This window comes from Somniosus microcephalus, chromosome 9 (assembly GCF_052327205.1).
Source record: "Somniosus microcephalus isolate GS21.2 chromosome 9, FLI_Smic_1.0, whole genome shotgun sequence".
NCBI lineage: Eukaryota > Metazoa > Chordata > Chondrichthyes > Squaliformes > Somniosidae > Somniosus > Somniosus microcephalus.
This window is the reverse complement of record NC_140995.1, coordinates 60068591-60088728: the sequence shown is the minus strand read 5'-3', so window position 1 is coordinate 60088728 and position 20138 is coordinate 60068591. Positions and strand designations below refer to the sequence as shown.

Sequence of the window (20138 nt, the reverse complement as noted above, 5' to 3'; positions counted from 1 at the left end):
AGAGCGATAGAGAGAAACTGTTCCCACTGGCGGAAGGGTCGAGAAACAGACAACACAGATTTAAGGTGATTGGCAGAAGATCCAAAGGTGACATGACGAAAAACCTTTTTACGCAGCGAGTGGTTATGATCTGGAATGCACTGCCTGAAAGGGTGGTGGAGGCAGATTCAATCATGGCTTTCAAAAGGGAATTGGATAAGTATCTGAAGGAAAAAAAATTGCAGGGCTATGGGTAATGGGCGGGGGAGTGGGACTAGCTGAAGTGCTCTTGCAGAGAGCCAGTGAGGGCTCAACGGGCCGAATGGCCTCCAATTGTGCTGTAACGATTCTATGATTCTATGATATTGTCAGCTGAGTATTAATATTGTAATGTCAGCAGTGGAATTATAGGTCTATTGGCAAATGCAGCTGATGCACCAAGGCCAGCTCACAGCCAGGTTACCGAGTTACAGGAAAAACTGGAGACATTCAGCGTGACCAACCTGCAGAACTTCTGAAATACTTAGCTACTTGGAGGTAAGAAGAAAGAATTATGGAGTAGCACAGAATGAGCACGCATTTCAGAAACAGCCCCCTGCTAACTCACAGGAATGGCTTCTGAGACAGACTACTGATGAAACAGAGGCCTTGCAAATTAGCCCATTTCAGAGGCAGTGAGCGGGTAGTGAGTGACCCAATCTTTACACGTCCAGTTGAAATAGCACAGCCAAGAAATCTTCACAGCTACATAGCACAGCACAAAGTAACCAGCAAATTCTGACACGCAGATTGATTTGTGATCAGCCTTTTACAACACGGACCGACAATAAAACAAACACTGAGCACAGGTAAAGGACAAGAGAAATAAGCCTAGCTGAAACAAAAACAGAAAATGCTGAAAATACTCAGCAGGTCAGGCTGCATCTGTGCAGAGAACAGAAGAGTTTCAGGTGTGGATCCCTCATCAAAACTAGCATATGTGAAATTGTCTTGTTTGAATAAATCAATAAATTGAGGACTAGGATCTCAATTATTTTCTAATTATTGACAATTATATAGCGCATTTAACAGCAAATGTCACAGCGCACATTATACAGAGGGTGGGGGAGAAAGAAATAATATAGGAGTGGGCACCTGTCTTGTTTTGCACACTTTGTACAAAAATAATAAATTGCAGGACAACAGTTTAAACTCTTTTATGAAGCATCAGGTCTGTGATCTCAATCATACAGCACAGTGGGGACAAGATGGAGTTAGGACCCCTAGCCTCCTGGGTCTTCTAAACAATAGCAGTCCTTACAGATGCCTGCAGGCCAATGACAACTCATGTGAATATAATAGGTATTCCTTACAGATGCCTGCGGGCCAATGATAATTCAATATGCAAATGTTACATCCCCTTTCTTTTAAAAGAAAAATGTTAGGCATTACTTTTAAACCTTTCTTCTACGTAATGTTCTCAGTAGCATAAACATATAAGTAAACTCAGCATTTAACTAGGGCTGAAAACATCTCAACGTTTCAATAACGATGTACAGTTTTTTTTAGGGCAGCGATCCGCCTACACCCTTTGACAGTTCACAAGTCAAGGATAACTCTAGGCTTGACCTCTCGTCCCGACCTTGTGTGGTATGGAACTGAGCATGCTCCTGAATCGGTCAACAAATCAGGTTCAGGTTTAGGTTCAGGTAAGTATGATGTGTTTTGTGTATTGCTCTGTTCATCACACTCTGTTGAACTGATCCTCTCGTCGGAATGACGGTGTTGCTCCTTGGTGTTCAGGAGGTGCCTGCGATTGTGGCGGTACACCTGTCCTCCTGGGGTGCGGACGTGATACGATTGCTCAGTGTCAGCTGGCTGGATGACGACTGCTGGCTTCCAGTAGTAATGCTCCTGGATTCTGACGGATTCTCCATTGTGCAGCGGCGGCAGTAGTCTAGCTGACCTATCATAGGATCTCTTTTAGTGTTGCTGTCTCTGTACACGTTTTGCATGCACTTGCTTGCAGCTGACGACCTCTGGCTGCAGCTGCTGGTTGGTGCTTGGAAGGATTGAGGGAAGTCTGCGGCTCATCAACAGCTGTGCTGGTGACTTGAAGTTGTCAACCGGAGTGTTGCGGTACTCAAGGAGACTGATGTAGGGGTCTCTTTTATCCGCTTTGGCTTTGTCCATGAGTGTTTTTGCAATCTGGACAGTTTTTTCAGCAAGGCCATTACTTTGAGGGTAATGTGGGCTTGATGTGACATGTGTGAAATCCCATGCCTTGGCAAACGACTCGAACTCTTTTGATTTGTATTGGGGGCCATTGTCTGAGACTAAAGTCTCTACAATGCCATGCCTGGCAAAGGCTGCCTTTAGCTTGTGGATCACAGCTGCAGATGTGGTGCTGTGAAGCTTGTCCAGTTCAAAAAATCTGCTGTAGTAATCAACAGTCACTATGTAGTCCTCGTTGTTCCATGTGAACAGATCTGTTGCTGCGACCTGCCAGGGCATGGGTTCTTTGACATTTGATGGGCGTCGTTCTAGACAAATGGAACATTTTCTGACAATGTCCTCAATGTGTTTGCACATTCCGGGCCAAAACATAATGTCACTTGCTCTTTGTTTGCATTTTTCCATGCCCATATGTCCAGCATGAATTTTTGTCAACATCTCTTCTCTGAGACTGGTAGGAATGATGATTTTCTCCCCTTTGAAGACGATTCTGTTGATTTGTGACAGTTCATCTCTGTGGTTCCAGAATTCAGATATGCTCTGAGAGCATTTCCTCCTTTCCTCAGGCCATCCTTCATGTATGACTTTGCTCAGCAGTGTGAGTTGTGCATCTTTCTCTGTTTCTGCTCGGATCTCCTTCAGTTTTGAGTCACTCACAGGTAAGCTGTTGTACACCCATGTGCACCTGCACATCCATGCCTTCACTGAGGCTGCTGTCCTGGTAGCTAAGAGACTTTCTGGAGAGCGTGTCTGCGACAGGAATGTCTTTGCCTGGACGGTGAATGATTGTGAAGTCGTACTTCTGTAGCTGAAGGATCAGTCTCTGTAGCCTTAGTGGGGCTGCGGCTAGTGGTTTCCTCATGATTGACTCGAGGGGCTTGTGATCGGATTCCACAATGACTTGTCGGCCATAGACGTACTGGTGAAAACTCTTACATCCAAACAGAATTACATATAGCTCTTTCTCGATTTGAGCATAGTTGATTTCACTGTGAGAGATCTGGAAGCGTAGCCGATGGGCTTTCCTTCTTGCAGTAATACTGCACCTAGTCCGTACTTTGACACGTCCACTTGTAGTCTGAGCTCTTTGTTGGGGTCGAAGTAGGCAAGAACTGGTTCTGGTTCTCTGGTGATTAGGTCTTTCATTTTCTGAAATGCTGTGTCATGTTGTTTGTCCCACAGGGACTCATTGGATTGTTTGAGCAACTGTCGCATGGGTGCGTTGATTTCGGAGAGGCTCAGGGCAAACTTGGCTAAGTAGTTAACCATGCCTAGTACTGTCTAGCTCTGCGCGGTTCTTCGGTGGCTCCATCTTCTTGATGGCGGAGATTTTCTCTGGATCCGGCTTAATGCCATCAGTTGAGAGGCGGTGCCCGAAATAATTGATCTCAGTGGATCCGATTATGCTTTTCTTGGGGTTGAGCCGGATACCTTTCTCCCGTGATCTTTGTAGCATCGCACGGAGGTTCCTGTCATGTTCCTTTCTATTCCTGCCATAGATGAGGATGTCATCTATGAATGCGACTACTCCGTCGAGGCCTTCATAGGTTTCGTTGATCTTCCACTGGAATTCATCCTGAGCTGAGATAAGACAAAATGGTAAACGCAGAAATCGGTAGCGTCCAAATGGTGTGTTGAACGTTGTTAGCTTAGATTACTCTTCTGTGAGCTTGATAGTCCAGTATCCTGATCGTGCATCCATTACACTGAAGTAACGTGCTCCCACTAGCTTGGGTGTGATGTCATCTAGCATTGGTAGAGGGTAGTGAGGGCGTTTGATAGCCTTGTTCAAATCTCTGGGATCGAGACAGACTCTGAGCTTGCCTGTACGTGGTTTCTCAACCACTACTAATGCGTTGACCTACTCTGTCGGTTCTGTTTCCTGGACGATGATTTCTGTATTCTCCATGCTCTGCAGCTCTTCTTCAGGCGACTACATAGAGCAAGGGGTATCCTTCTCGGTGGGCAAACCACAGGGGTTGCTGCTGGATCAAGGTGAATAGTGCATTCACCTGGGAATAGTCCGATTCCTTTGAAAACGTCAGCAAACTCCTCCATGACTGTCTGCTTCTCAACTGGTGCTGTCAATGATAGCACTAGCTTGATGAGGTCCATGTCTAAACATGCCTTTAGACCTAGCACTGGAGGTGCTTGAGTGTCAACAATATAAAAGTCCAACATCATGTTGCTTTCTTTGTACTTGCATTTCATCACGCATGTGCCTTTTACAATGAGTTGCTCACTCCCATAGCTGGTCAGTCTGCATGAGGTGGGCTGTAGCTCACACTCATCCTTCAAGCTGTGATACTCACTCAGAGGAATTACATTAACCTGAGATCCAGTGTCTAGTTTAAACTTAAGCTCTTTGCCCTGTTTTCCTATCTCAATATCGGCAAAGGCTTGCTCAGTCTCTGAAATCTGTTTTTTCTGTGACACAGAATCAATAAACAGTTCCTCTGCATTTGGCTCTCTATCTGGCATTTGGCTGTCACTCACTGTGTGTACTGTTTTTCCGAAAACAGTCCTGCAAACTTTAGCAAAGTGGTTCCGTTTACCACATTTAGCACATTGCCTTCCTTTGGCAGGGCATTGCTCCTTTTCTCCATGCATCTTGTTTCCACAATATCCACAGTTTTGAAGCGTTTTATGTCCGTGTCGCTCATTTTTAGAACAGATGGCAAAATCTTAATCCCGATTTGAACTCGGGGCGTGAATCCCCTTGTGATGTCGTCATCCTGAGCCCAGGGCACTTTTAAGGGCTGTGTTTATTTGCACCACAAGTGGGTTGGATCAGATTTCTGATTGGTACCCTTGGTGGACAAGAAACACCCAACAGTTTGTCTGGAATGTGTAATTTGATTCTGCCTGCTGGAGAGTAATTGAAGTTCTCTACAATGTGTAATTTGTCACAGGCAGGCTCCCCGAGCCAAGCTGCTCCAGTGCAGTCATGACAGTGGCATCTACCTGTTAATGTGGAGGGTCACCTAGAAAAGCAAGATAATTTTCACATGGCCACGTACAGCCTGCCGTGTCAACCTCCTCCTAAACATTTATTGAGTGATATAACATAAATGCTGGAAATGCTTAGCAAGTCAGGCAGCATCTGTGGAGAGGGAAGCAGTGTTAACGTTTTAGGTCGATGGCCTTTCATCAGAACGTGAAACTTTAACTTTGTTTTTCTTTCCCGAAATGGTGCCTGATTTGCTGAATGTTTCCAGCAATTTATATCAGATGTCCAGCATCTGCAGTATTTTGTTTTTGAATCAGCAGTGATAGTAAGAATAAGCAATGGTGTCATCAGGCAAAACCTGCACACCGCTGAGCTGTTCACCAATGCTAAGTTCCAGTTGACGTGTGGGTTCCTTCAAAAATGTGACCCCATGAACGGGTGATGCAAGATCATGTGGGGTGCTGTAGCCGCTTCTCTGAGGCTGAATTTGACACATCCACAGCATTGACTATTTTACATAATTTGAACTGCAAGGTTAATTTAGTGAGGCATGTTTCGTTCAACGAGAACAGGTGAGGGTGACGTCATTGCAAGTGACATCACTTGCAGAACTGTAGATTTTTAGCATGCGCTGAGAATGACATCATTGAGTGGCCCAACTCCTGCGCAGAATGACATCACGGGTTAACCAAAAACCGGCCGTACCCACACTGTCACCAATCACTCCGTCAAACTAAACACTCTGGGTGAGAGCTGCAGTGACTGATGGGGCATTGTTTGTGGGTTACAGATTGTTAACAGGTTAATGGGTACGAAGTGAATAGTGACAGTGCCATGACTTCCGGATTTCGTCCAATCCAATGATGTCACTTGCCGCACACGCGCCAGGCATTCCGAGAAATCAATTCACTGCCGTTCATGGTCAAGAGAGTGATCCAGGTCTAGCGGGGAGGAGAGGGAGGAAGTGGTACAGTTGTAAAGGGGGTGAGAACTGGATCACATTCTTCCCCCATTCCTACTGTTTTCTCTGTGTTCCCCCCCACCACGCATTCCGGACCTTCTCCACCCCACCCCCTCACGCCGAGTAACTGATCTTCTCCCCCCCGAGCTCCTGACCTTCTCTCCCCCTGAGCTCCTGTCCTACTCTCCACCACCCCCCAGAGCTCCTGACCTTCTCTTCTGCCCCCCACCGAGTTCCTGAACCTCCCCCCCCACTGTGCTCCTGACCTTCTCCCCCACCCCCAAGCTCCTTACCTTCTCTCCCCCTCTCCATCCCCCTGTCCACTTCCTCCTCCGATCCCGTGTCCTCTCCCCTCTCCAATCTCCTGTACTCTCCCCCCACCTCCAATCCCCTCTCCTCTCCCCGCCCCGCTCTCCTGGCCTTCTCCACGAAAAAAAGGGCTGGCAACAGGGAGGAAACATGGTTCAGGCAGAAGGCCGCAGCCCTACGTTTAGAACATCGCAGAACGACTCAAGCTTATTTGTGCAAATAAATCATTCCAAATTTTAACACCTGTGCCTCATTTCCTGTTGACTGATCGGCAGCCCTCCCGCTCGCACTGGGAATCGGGCAGACCACCACATCGAGTCATAGATTGAAAGAGCAGCGAAGGAGGCAATTCGGCCTATCATGCCTGTACTGGCTCTATGAAAGAGCTATCCAATTAGTCCCACTCCCCTACTCTTTCCCCATAGCCCTGGAAATTTCTCCTTTTCAAGTATATATCTAATTCCCTTTTGAAACTGATTATTGAATTTGCTTACACCGTATTCCAGATCACAACAACTTGCTACTTAAACATTTTTTCCTCATGTCACCACATGACACGTGTCAATTCTGGCACACCTTCCAAGGCTTATATAAGCGAAGTTGCATTCACCACTTTGATTTCTGTTTTTCCAACTGTTGAAGAAATTGTACCACCAGAGATGAGTCAAAGGGCTGCCTCCCTCCCACCCCACCCCTCCCTATCTCTAGTAACCTCCTCCAGCCCTACAACCCTCAGAGATCTCTGCGCTTCTCCAATTCGGTCCCACACTCCTACCCCCACTATACCGTACCAAACTCCTTCCACACCCAGCCTATACCATAACACAGTCCTTCCACACCCAGCCTATACCGTCCCACACTCCTGCCCCAAACCAACTAAAATGTCCCACACTCCTGCCCACCTCCACTATACCATCCCACACTCCTGCCCCACACCCACTATACCACCCCACACACCTGCCCCACACCCACTATACCACCCCACACACCTGCACCACCTCCACTGTACCATCCCCACTGCTGCCCCACACCCACTCTACCGTCCCACACACATACTCTAAGAATGCTGGTATGTGGGTTATGGCAATATGACATACCTCAATGAGCTGAGTCAGGACTGGATGTAACTTTGCCTTCATTCTGACACTTGATTTACTGTTTCCATTCAGAATGGCATTTTATCCGCAGTACCATTCGTGAGCCTTTGGTTGTTTCTAAATGTCTCTGGACAGATTGCAGATTATTTGAAGGAAAGCCGAAAATTCACAACCTCTTCAGTCCGTAAGGGTTGTTGCTTGATAGGTATGATGAACCTGTAGGGTGAGTAGATTATTTAGAATTAATTGATGGCAGAACCATAGAAACAACCACAAATATTTACATAGCACCTTTAACGTAGTAAAATATCCCAAGGCACTTCACAGGAGTGTTATTAAACAAAGTTTAACACAGAGCCACTTAAGGAGAAATTAGGGTAGATTGGTCAAAGGGGTAGTTTTTAAGGAGCGTCTTAAAGGAGGAAAGAGAGGTAGAGAGGTGGAGAGGTTTAGGGAGGGAATTACAGAGCTTAGGGCCTAGGCAGCTGAAGGCATGGCTGCCAATGGTTGAGCAATTAAAATCAGGGATGCTCAAGAGGTCAGAATTAGAGGAGCGCAGATATCTCATTGGGTTGTAGGGCTGGAGGAGATTACAGAGATAGGGAGGGGCGAGGCCATGGAGGGATTTCAAAACAAGGATGAGAATTTGAAAATCGAGACGTTGCTTAACTGGGAGCCAATGTAGGTCAGCAAGAACAGGGGTGATGGGTGAACGGGACTTCATCCCAGTACTTTTGGTGCTTAGCATTAGTGGCAGATCTCTAACAATCAAACACTGAAGTAACCTTGAAGTTCACAATATTTTGTAAAATAACTAAGGAATTGTGAAAGATTTTTTTGCAGTTTCAAACACTCCAGTTCAATATGATACATAGCAAAGCTCCCTCTTCTCTGCCCCAATCTCAATAAAGTGCGCAGTGTGGGATTTTCCCCTTTCCCACACTGCCAGCATTGTATGAATGATATTGCCAGTTAGTGCTAATTTTGTGTGACTGTCCAAACTCATTTCACAAAGGACTCTGTTCTGGACCAATGGACTTTTTACATGCAGTGAACATTTTATGTGTGCAGATAGCACCCTCTGGTGGTGGTTATTGTGTTAACTGTTTGTATGCTGGAAAGGTCATCTGATCTTTCTTCCTGTGTGAGGTCATTTGACCTTTGTTCCTTTCTTCCTGTGTAACACAGGAAGTAGAATTCCAGGAAGAACATGGCAGTAATGGAGGATTCCATAAGGGTTTTACAATCCAATGTAATCTGATTTCATATGTTAGGCCAAGCGCAATATCTGTGAGTATCTTTGTTCCTTAGCATAATAGCAACGTTGTCAGAGTAATATTTTGATAAAACTATGTTTATAAAAGGTTAATATTTGATAGTTATAGAAGTTAGTCCAAATGTTAGTTAGTTATCCAATTAGTCTATTCTACTGTTGTAAATATGTTTATATCTTATGTAATATCGAATGTATAGTACTCAGTTATGTACAAAACATACTTTGTCTTTGTTTACAGTTTCACAAATTTGTTCAAGTAAAGCTTCAAAACAGCAACCGGCTTCACGAAGAATTATTTTTGAATAAGTGTTTAACTTGCTGGATAACTAGATAGGAACATGTCTAGCATGGCCAGTACACTCTTACAGCCAGCACACACTTCAATCCCATCAGTCTGGGCTGGGTTTGGACACCAGTCCCAAAGGTGAAAAGCCAGTGTCTCACTCACCGTGCTCCAACCCCCACCCAGTTCTCTTATCTTTACATCATCTTCTGTTTGCTGTTGTGTTTAATTAGAATGCTAGGGCTTTCCATGCCTCTTTTATTAACCATGAATGGTTAAATGTTACTGTAGCATTGTATATGGATGCCAGCAATGAATGAAAACCTGGTCAATTAATTTCTTGAAAAAGGACATATAAGCAAGATAAATTCCACTTGCATGTACCAGCAACCTCATAGGAACATAAGAACATAAGAAATAGGAGCAGGAGTAGGCCAATCGGCCCCTCGAGCCTGCTCCGCCATTCAATAAGATCATGGCTGATCTGATCCTAACTGCCAATCCACTATCTCAGAACCATCTCCTGCATCTTAACAGAATTAGACACACGAAATAGGAGCAGAATCAGGCTACACGGCCCCTGGGCCCGCTCCGCTACCCACAGGGCCATGACCAATCCGAACCTAGACTCATGTCCAAATTCCTGCCCGCTCCCCGTAACCCTTAATTCCCTTTACTTCTAGGAAACTGTCTATTTCTGTTTTAAATTTATGTAATGATGTAGCTTCTACAGTTTTTTGGGGCAACATATTCCATGGACCTACCACCCTCTGAGTGAAGTAGTTCCTCCTCATCTCAGTTTTGAAAGAGCAGCCCCTTATTCTAAGACTATGCCCCCTAGTTCTAGTTTCACTCATCATCGGGAACATCTTCCCTGCATCCACCCGATCCAACCCCTTCACAATCTTATATGTTTCAATAAGATCGCCTCTCATTCTTCTGAACTCCAATGAGTAGAGTCCCAATCTACTCAACCTCTCCTCATATGTCCATCCCCTCATCCCTGGGATTAACCGAGTGAACCTTCTTTGTACTGACTCGAGAGCAAGTATGTCCTTTCTTAAGTATGGACACCAAAACTGTACGCAGTATTCCAGGTGCGGTCTCACCAATGCCTTGTACAACTGAGGCAATACCTCCCTATTTTTATATTCTATCCCCCTAGCAATGAAAGCCAACATTCCATTGGCCTTCTTAATCACTTGCTGCACCTGCATACTAACCTTTTGAGTTTCGTGCACCAGGACCCCCAGATCCCTTTGTACTTCAGTACTTTCCAGTTTCTTGCCATTAAGATAATAACTTGCTCTACGATTTTTCCTGCCAAAGTGCATAACCTCACACTTTCCAGTATTGTATTCCATCTGCCAAATCTCTGCCCACTTACTTAGCCTGCCTATGTGATATACCTATCAATTCCTCCAATAAAAGGCGAAGAGTTACGAAGGTGACTAAAGGTTTTTATTGACTAAATAACAGCCCACTCTCGTGGGTGATCCGATCCAAGCAGGAGGAATACCAGCCAGTCGCTCACCTTTATACCTGGCCTGGTGGGTGGAGCCAAGGCGGAGTCGGCAGTGGTCATCCCAGGTATAGCAGTGTGGCAAGAGGCGACCTCGTACCGTGATACAATAGTGGTCAGTGATACAGTTATAACGAACAGTGGTGAACAGTGCTAACGATAGTGAACGTGGTTTACCACATTCACCCCTTGTTTAGAATTAAGTCCGGCGGGGTGAAGTGTACTACCAATTCTGGTAGGTCAGTCTGTCCGGAGGCTTCGTAAGCCTCTCCGATCGCCGCAGCGGTGGTGTTGCCTTATCCGGTGCTGGTGCCTTATCCGGTGTTGATGCTGGTGTTTGCGTGGTCGGCGAGGGCTCGTGGGGTTCCGGCATGCCGTCTACCTGGACTGAGGTTGGGGGGGGTGGTGGCGGTGTTTCCGGATCGGCTGAGGGTGCGAGGTCTCGTAGGGAGACAGTGTCCTCCCGCCCGTCTGGGTACGCCACGTAGGCGTACTGGGGGTTGGCGTGCAGGAGGTTCACCCTCTCGACCAGGGGGTCCGTTTTATGGGTCCTCACGTGTTTCCGCAGCCAGACCGGCCCCGGGGCGGTCAGCCAGGTTGGTAGAGTGGTTCCCGTAGTCGACTTCCTGGGGAAAACGAACATTCGTTCATGGGGGGTGGTGTTAGTGGCCGTGCAAAGTAATGACCGGATGGAGTGCAGCGCTGTCGGGAGGACTTCTTGCCAGCGGGAGGTTGGGAGGCCCTTAGACTTTAAGGCTAAGAGGACGGCCTTCCATACCGTCGCGTTCTCTCTTTCCACCTGACCGTTACCTCTGGGGTTGTAGCTGGTGGTCCTGCTTGCTGCAATACCTCTCTCTAGGAGGAATTGCCGGAGTTCCTCGCTCATGAAGGAGGAGCCCCGGTCGCTGTGTATATAGTTCGGGAACCCGAACAAGGCGAAGAGGGCATTCAGGCACTTAATGACCGTGCTACTGGTCATGTCGGGGCAGGGGAAGGCAAAGGGGAAACGGGAGTACTCATCAACGATGTTGAGGAAGTACACATTACGGTCAGAGGACGGGAGGGGCCCCTTAAAGTCGATGCTCAGGCGCTCGAAGGGGCGGGTGGCCTTGATCAGGCTTGCTCGGTCCGGCCTATAGAAGTGCGGTTTGCACTCCGCACAGGTCTGGCAGTTCCTGGTCATGGTCCTGACCTCCTCGATGGAGTAGGTCAGGTTGCGGGCCTTAATGAAATGGTAGAGTCTGGTGACTCCGGGGTGGCAGAGCTGGTCGTGGAGGGTCTGAAGCCTATCGATATGCGCGCTGGCGCATGTCATTCGTGAAAGGGCATCAGGGGATTCATTCAGCTTGCCTGGCCGGTACAAGATCTCATAATCGTAGGTGGAGAGCTCGATTCTCCATCTCAAAATCTTGTCATTCTTGATTTTGCCCTTCAGCTTGTTATTAAACATGAAAGCCACCGAACGCTGGTCGGTGAGGAGGGTAAATCGTTTGCCTGCCAGGTAGTGCCTCCAGCGCCGTACTGCCTCCACGATCGCCTGGGCCTCTTTCTCGACCGACGAATGTCGGATCTCGGGGCCCTGTAGGGTCCTTGAGAAGAAGGCCACTGGCCTCCCCTCCTGGTTTAGGGTGGCGGCTAAGGCGAAGTCGGAGGCGTCGCTCTCCACCTGAAAGGGGATGGACTCGTCCACTGCGTGCATCGTGGCCTTGGCTATGTCTCCCTTAATGAGGGAGAAGGCCGCGCACGCCTCCTCCGTGAGGGGGAAGGAAGTGGCTTTCAGGAGGGGTCTGGCTTTGTCCGCGTAATTGGGTACCCATTGGGCATAGTAGGCGAAAAGCCCCAGGGTTCTCCTAAGTGCTTTAGGGCAGTGGGGGAGGGGTAGCTCCATGAGGGGGCGCATTCTTTCTGGGTCGGGGCCGATGATTCCGTTCTCCACTACGCAGCCGAGGATGGCAAGGCGCGTGGTGTTAAACACGCATTTCTCCTTATTGTAGGTGAGGTTCAGCCGTTGGGCCGTACGGAGGAATTTCTCCAGATTCGCGTCATGTTCCTGCTGGTCGCGGCCGCAGATAGTGACGTTATCTAGGTAGGGGAATGTAGCCTGCAGTTCGTTCTGGTCAACCATCTGGTCCATCTCCCTTTGGAAGACCGAGACCCCATTAGTGACACCGAAGGGGACCCTAAGGAAGTGGTATAGGCGCCCATTCGCCTCGAAGGCGGTATACTGGCGGTCCTCAGGGTGGATAGGGAGTTGGTGGTAGGCCGACTTCAGGTCGATGGTCGAGAATACTTTATACTGTGCAATCTGATTGACCATGTCAGATATGCGGGGGAGGGGGTATGCGTCCAGCTGGGTATATCTGTTTATGGTCTGGCTGTAGTCGATGACCAGGCGGTTTTTATCGCCGGTCTTTACGACTACGACCTGGGCACGCCAGGGGCTGCTGCTCCCCTCGATAATGCCCTCTTTCAGGAGGCGCCGCACCTCAGAGCTAATGAAGGCTCTGTCCCCGGCGCTATACCGCCTGCTTTTGGTAGCGACGGGTTTGCAGTCAGGGGTAAGGTTAGCAAACAGAGAGGGTGGCGGGACCTTGAGGGTGGAGAGGCTGCAGGTGTTACGCGGTGGGCGGTTTAACGTTTGCTGGTTGTTGACTGTGAGTGGGGGGAGGGGTCCACCGTATGCTAGGGTTACGCTTTGGAGGTGGGATTGGAAGTCCAGCCCTAGTAGGACGGCAGCGCAGAGATGGGGGAGGACGAGGAGTTTAAAGTTTTTATACTCCGTGCCCTTAACCGACAGGGTCACGACACAGTAGCCGCTGATGTCCGTGGCGTGGGACCTCGATGCCATCGAGATTCGGCTGCGCGTTGGTAGGACAGAGAGGGAGTAGTGGCTCACCGTGTCTGGGTGGATGAAGCTCTCCGTGCTTCCGCTGTCGAACAGGCAGGTCGTGGCGTGGCCGTTCACTTTGATGTCCATCATTGACTTGGACAGATGGTGCGGGCGGGCTTGGTCCAGGGTGACGGAAGCTAGTGTGTAGCTGAGCGAGTCGTTGTCATCTGCGGGCGAGGCGGTCGGGCGTGGTGAGTAAAATGGCGTCTCCCACGAGGTAGGGCCCCATGAGGCACTATTGGGGTCGGTTGCCTTAATCAAAGATGGCCGCCCCCATGACTCATGTGTGGGGATGCTGGCCTCAGTTGCCCTAAACAAAGATGGCCGCCCCCATGACTCATGTGTGGGGATGCTGGCCTCAGTTGCCCTAAACGAAGATGGCCGCCCCCATAGTTCGCATGCGGCACTGCTGGCCTCTGAGGATCCGCTCCTGCAGGCCTTGGAGAAGTGGCCTTTCTTCAGGCAGGTTCTACATATGGAGTTCTTGGCTGGGCAGCGCGACCTCGGGTGCTTCTCCTGGCCACAAAAAAAACAGCCGGCGGCCCGATCGCGGATGCCCGATGTCGGGGCCGGTGCCGGGGGTGGCGGGGCCGGTCGGGTCCGGGACGCCGACGCAGAGGTAGGTCCCGGGGGCGGCGCTGGGAAGGGTGCTGTGGTAGGGGTCGGGCCCGAGTCCCAGGGTCGCGAGCAGTACCTGGTGAATGCTTCCTGATCTTGGTGGGCCACTTCCAGGGAGATAGCGAGGGCTTCAGCTTTTTCCATGCTGAGGTCTTTAGCTTCCAGCAGTCTTTGCCGTGAGTACTCGGACCGTAGGCCTTTCAGGAATGCGTCGCGGATATTATCTTCAGTATTTTCGGCTGCCGACACCGATTTAAAGTCACAGTTCCTGGCGAGTGCATATAGCGCCTGTGAGAATTCGGCTACTGATTCTCCTGGCTGTTGCGGCCGTGATCTTAGGAGGTGCCTAGCGTACATGTAGTTTACCGGGGTCCGGTACTTCTGTTTCAGCAGGTTGATGGCGGTCTCGTAGGTAGTCATGTCCTCGATGAGAGTGTATACTCTCGGGCTCAGTTGTGCCTGCAGGACACTTAGTTTGGATGCCTGAGGGACGCTGGATTCTCTCAGGTATGATTCGAAGCAGACCAGCCAGTGTTTAAAGTCTGCGGCTGAGTTTGCTGCTCGTGGGTTCAGGTCCAGGTACGGCGGTCTGAGGGCTCGCAGCCAAGCTGGCTGGTGTGGCTGTGCTCCTGGGAGCTGCGCTGGTGGCTCCTCCGCCGGTTGTGACTCGTTGTCGGACATCATTAAATTTAGTCAATAAAATTGATATACCTATCAATTCCTCCAATAAAAGGCGAAGAGTTACGAAGGTGACTAAAGGTTTTTATTGACTAAATAACAGCCCACTCTCGTGGGTGATCCGATCCAAGCAGGAGGAATACCAGCCAGTCGCTCACCTTTATACCTGGCCTGGTGGGTGGAGCCAAGGCGGAGTCGGCAGTGGTCATCCCAGGTATAGCAGTGTGGCAAGAGGCGACCTCGTACCGTGATACAATAGTGGTCAGTGATACAGTTATAACGAACAGTGGTGAACAGTGCTAACGATAGTGAACGTGGTTTACCACACTATGTTCCCTTGAAGGTTTTTTATGTCCTCCTCACTCACTACTTTCCCCCCCATCTTAGTATCATCTGCAAACTTTGATATGTTACACTCGGTCCCCTCCTCCAAATCGTTAATATAGATTGTAAAGAGTTGGGGACCCAGCACTGACCCCTGCGGAACACCACTAGTTACTGATTGCCAGTCTGAGAATGAACCATTTATCCCAACTCTGTGCCTTCTGTTAGATAGCCAATCCTCTATCCATGCCAGAATATTACCCCCAATCCCGTGATTTTTTATCTTAAGCAATAATCTTTTGTGTGGCACCTTGTCAAATGCCTTTTGGAAGTCTAAATACACTACGTCCACTGGTTCCCCTTTATCCACCCTATATGTTACTTCCTCAAAGAACTCCAGCAAATTTGTCAAACATGACTTCCCCTTCATAAAACCATGCTGACTTTGTCCTATTAAATTATGATTATCCAAATGTCCTGTTACTGTCTCCTTAATAATGGACTCCAAAATTTTACCTACCACAGATGTTAGGCTAACCGGTCTATAGTTTCCAGCCTTCTGTCTACTGCCCTTTTTAAATAAGGGCGTTACATTAGCAGTTTTCCAGTCTGCCGGGACCATTGCCGAGTCCAGGGAGTTTTGGAAAATTACTACCAATGCATCCACAATCCCTACCGCCACTTCCCTCAAGACCCTAGGATGTAAGCCATCAGGTCCAGGTGATTTATCCGCCTTGAGTCCCATTATTTTACCGAGTACCACTTCCTTAGTGATTTTGATTGTGTTTAGCTCCTCCCCCCCTTTAGCCCCCTGTTTGTCCAGTGTTGGGATATTCTTAGTGTCTTCTACTGTAAAGACTGATGTAAAATATTCATTCAGTGTTTTTGCCATCTCCATATTTCCCACCATTAATTTCCTGGTCTCATCCTCTACAGGACCAACATTTACTTTAGCCACCCTTTTTCTTTTTATATAACTATAAAAACTCTTACTATCTGTTTTTATATTTTTTGTTAATTTACTTTCATAATCTATCTTCCCTTTCTTAATCAATCTTTTTGTTATTTTTTGCTGTCTTTTAAAGTTTTCCCAATCCTCTATCCTCCCACTAGATTTGGCTACCTTATATGCCCTTGTTTTTAGTCGAATACTATCCTTAATTTCTTTACTTAGCCACGGATGGCTGTCTTTTCTTTTATACCCTTTTCTTCTCAGTGGAATATATATTTTTTGGAAGTTGTAAAATAACTCCTTAAATGTACACCACTGATCATGTATCATCTTACCCTTTAATCTATTTTCCCAATCCACTCTACTCAATTCCGCTCTCATATCTTCATAGTCGCCTTTATTCAAGCTTAGCACGCTTGTTTGAGATCCAACCTTCTCACCCTCTAATTGAATATGGAATTCAACCATGTTATGGTCACTCATTCCAAGGGGATCCTTTACTAGGACATTTTTAATGAATCCTGTCTCGTTACACAGGACCAGATCTAAGGTTGCTTGCCCCCTGGTCTGTTCAGTTACATACTGCTCAAGAAACCCATCCCTAATACACTCAATGAACTCATCCTCAAGGCAGCCCTGCCCAATTTGATTTGTCCAATTAATATGATAGTTAAAATCCCCCATAATTATAGATGTTCCCTTATTACAAGCCTCAACTATTTCCTGATTGATACTCCGTCCAACAGTGTTGCCACTGAAGAGCGTCTTACAGCTTCCAGTGGCACTGCCTTTTTAATTCTAAACTGGCCTACATTGGCCTCCTTCTGTGTTGCCTGATGGTGTGTACTGGTTCTGTTGCTCCAGGCAGAAGCAGAACCGGTGAATGCGAAAAGTGGGTCTTCACCACTGCCACTGGAACATGGTAAGGCAGCTAGATTATGGGGTAAAAATTGGGTTGCTTTGCGCCTCCTGTTAGCGCCCTAAGAGGGCGCTAACGGGGCACAAAGCAACTAGCACCCGGGCGCAGTGCCGCCCACGCCTCCTGTGAAATTCAGCAGGAGGTTAGTGGCGGCACTAACCAGTAGTGTCCCGCGGCGCTGCGCCTCCGGCGATGACATCATCGCCGTGCACAGCGCCCCGCTCGCGCCCCGGCCGCGATCTTCGGGAGCGCCCCCTGACTTACTGCCGGACGCTATGTCCGACGGGGTCAGGGGGCCTACCTGTGGCTGGGGAGGCGCTATTTAAAGGCGAGGTGCGGGGCAGCCATTTTTGTTGCTGGCCACCTGCCAGCACCTGCCTGCGCTCCCGTCTCCAGCCTCCTGAACGCCCCCCCCCCCACCCCCCCCACGGAGTGCCGGCTGCGCTCCAAGAGCCCGGCTATTTTGCTGGCACTTCCAATCCCCGGGGGCCCAGCTGGGCCCCAGGTCCCGCTGCGCAAGGCCCCTCCCCTTTAAAAAGGGGAGGAAGGCCTGCAATACCGCGGCACATAGCATCGTGATATTGACTTGCAATGCCCTAAGAGGGATGTGGGACACTTCCAGTAGCAACCCGCTTCCCACTTGGGGCGCAACCACTCAATTTCCGGCGCTGGGGCGCTAAAAGTAGCACCCCGGCGAAGTTAGTGTCCCAGATGGGGTGCTACTCAATTTTTAGCCCTATATTTCTAACATAAAAGGCAGGTATAACGGTTTAATAAAGGTGGGGAATAGTTGGAGTGGGTGGGGAAGTACACACTGTCATCCTTTGTTCCTGACTCAGCACACCAGTAAAGCTCTGGATTACCACCTCCGCACATGCTTCCTGTCGGCACCATGAGGAACTTGATCACAGACATCAGACGTTTCTGCTCTTGGTTATTTACTTGCTTGTGGTTATTTACTTCACTCTGGAGATTAAATAAATAAGGACGAGTCCAAAGATGTGCTAGTTGTAGCTGGAATGGTGAAGATTGTTGAAGGGTTTATTCTCATTCTATAATTTCTTCTCACATTAGAACTGAAGTGAGAAAATTCACGAATGGTGAAAACTGAACACGATATTATTGTTACAGCTCAGGCTTTTCAATATTATTTACTTGCTCAAATGGCCTGAAAGTTCCTACAAGCAGCTCCAGCCCTTATGACCTGCGCCTTCTTGGTAAAGCCTAACTCTAACAATTAACCTAGATTGCATTCAATGCTGTACTGGAATTAAACAAGATCCTCACCACTGTTAAGCACATTCACTATACACTAGGAGGATGAAATTGAATTAGGCCTGAAAATGCGTGCGGGGATCGCGATGCGCGAGCTACCCGTGCCCGATGAAAGTAGTGCAGGCAGCACACAAAATTCGTGCTGCCTGCTCATTACTATGATTGCAGCGCTGAGCCCAGTACTAAATGCGCTGCTTGATGGCTTAGCGCTCAACGGGGGGAGCAATATCGGGTGCAGTCTTCTATCCAATTAAAGTTTGCCGGCAGAGTGAAAAGCTCTCTGTACTTCTTAAAGGGAATGTGCTTTGTTGTGGAAGCACGTCATTGTCACTGCAGCTGCAGCAATCTCACAGGGGAGAGAAAAGGCACCTCGCTTCTCAGATGCAGCACTGGAGGCCTTGGTCCAGGGAGTATATAGAAGACAGGTCCTCTACCCGCAGCGGGTGGGGAAGGAGGCCTTCCAGACAGTAAGTCAGAAGGCAGTGGTGAGAGATAGTGCAAGCTGTCAGTGCCATGTGTGTTTCCCCCAGGACCTAGATCCAGTGCTACAAGAAGTTTAATTATCTCACAAGAGTGGTCAAGGTGAGTGATTACATCTTCAAAAGCCATATCCCACCAACTGCACCAACAGCCTCACACACTGATCAATGCACCACACCCCCATCACTCACCTACCAACAATCTCTAGCAATTATGATTCATACCTCATAATCATAGCTTCACCTCACCCTCACACACTTACGACTGATGCAAGCCTCACACCCACTTCTCACACCTTGCACACAACGTCAGCTATTCAATGACAGGCACATCATGTAAAAACAGTGCACCACACTCACTGACACACTTCCCTTTCTCTTGAAGGCGAAGGTGGCTCACAACTGGCGTGAGCAGCAGCAGACAGGCAGAGGACAAGCACGTCTGTGCAACCTTACTGCACTGGAGGAGACTGTGCTGGAGGGATTTGAAAACAAGGATGAGAATTTTGAAATTGAGGCGTTGTTTAACAGGGAGTCAAAGTAGGCCAGCGAGCACAGGGGTGATGGGTGAATGGGACTTGGTGCGAGTTAGGACACGGGCAGCCGAGTTTTGGATGACCTCAAGTTTACGTAGGGTAGAATGTGGGAGGCCAGCCAGGAGTGTGTTGGAATAGTCAAGTCTAGTGGTAACAAAGACATGGATGAGGGTTTCAGCAGTGGATGAGCTGAGGCAAGGGCGGAGATGGGTAATGTTACGGAGGTGGAAATAGGTGGTCCTAGTTAAGCTGCGGATATGTGGGCAGAAGCTCATTTCAGGGTCAAATATGACACCAAGGTTGCGAACAGTGTGGTTCAACCTCAGACAGATGTTAGGGAGAGGGATGGAGTCAGTGGCTAGGGAACGGAGTTTGTGGTGGGGACTGAAAACAATGGCTTTGGTCTTCCCAATATTTAATTGGAGAAAATTTCTGCTAATCCAGAACTGGATGTCGGACAAGCAGTCTGACAATTTAGAGACCGTAGAAGTGGTAGTGAGGTAGAGCTGGGTGTCGTCAGCGTACATGTGGAAACTGACGCTGTGTTTTCGGATGATGTCGCCAAGGAGCAACATGTAGATGAGAAATAGGAGGGGGCCAAGAATACCAGAGGTAATGATGTGGGAGCGGGAAGAGAAGCCATTGCTGGTGATTCTCTGGCTACGATTAAATAGATAGGAATGGAACCAGGCGAGTGCAGTCCAACCCAGCTGGACGATGGTGGAGAGGCGTTGGAGAAGGATGGAGTGGTCAACCATGTCAAAGGCTGCAGACAAGTCAAGAAGGACGAGGAGGGATAGTTTTCCTTTGTCACAGTCACAAAGGATCTCATTTGTGACTTTGATGAGAGCTGTTTCAGTACTGTGGCAAGGGCAG

The 20138-nt window shown here is 48.5% G+C and overlaps 1 pseudogene; it reads left to right on the top strand.

Moving 5' to 3' along the window:
* LOC147112407 (sialin-like) overlaps positions 1-20138 on the top strand; it is a 69082-nt pseudogene that overhangs the window by 23442 nt on the left and 25502 nt on the right.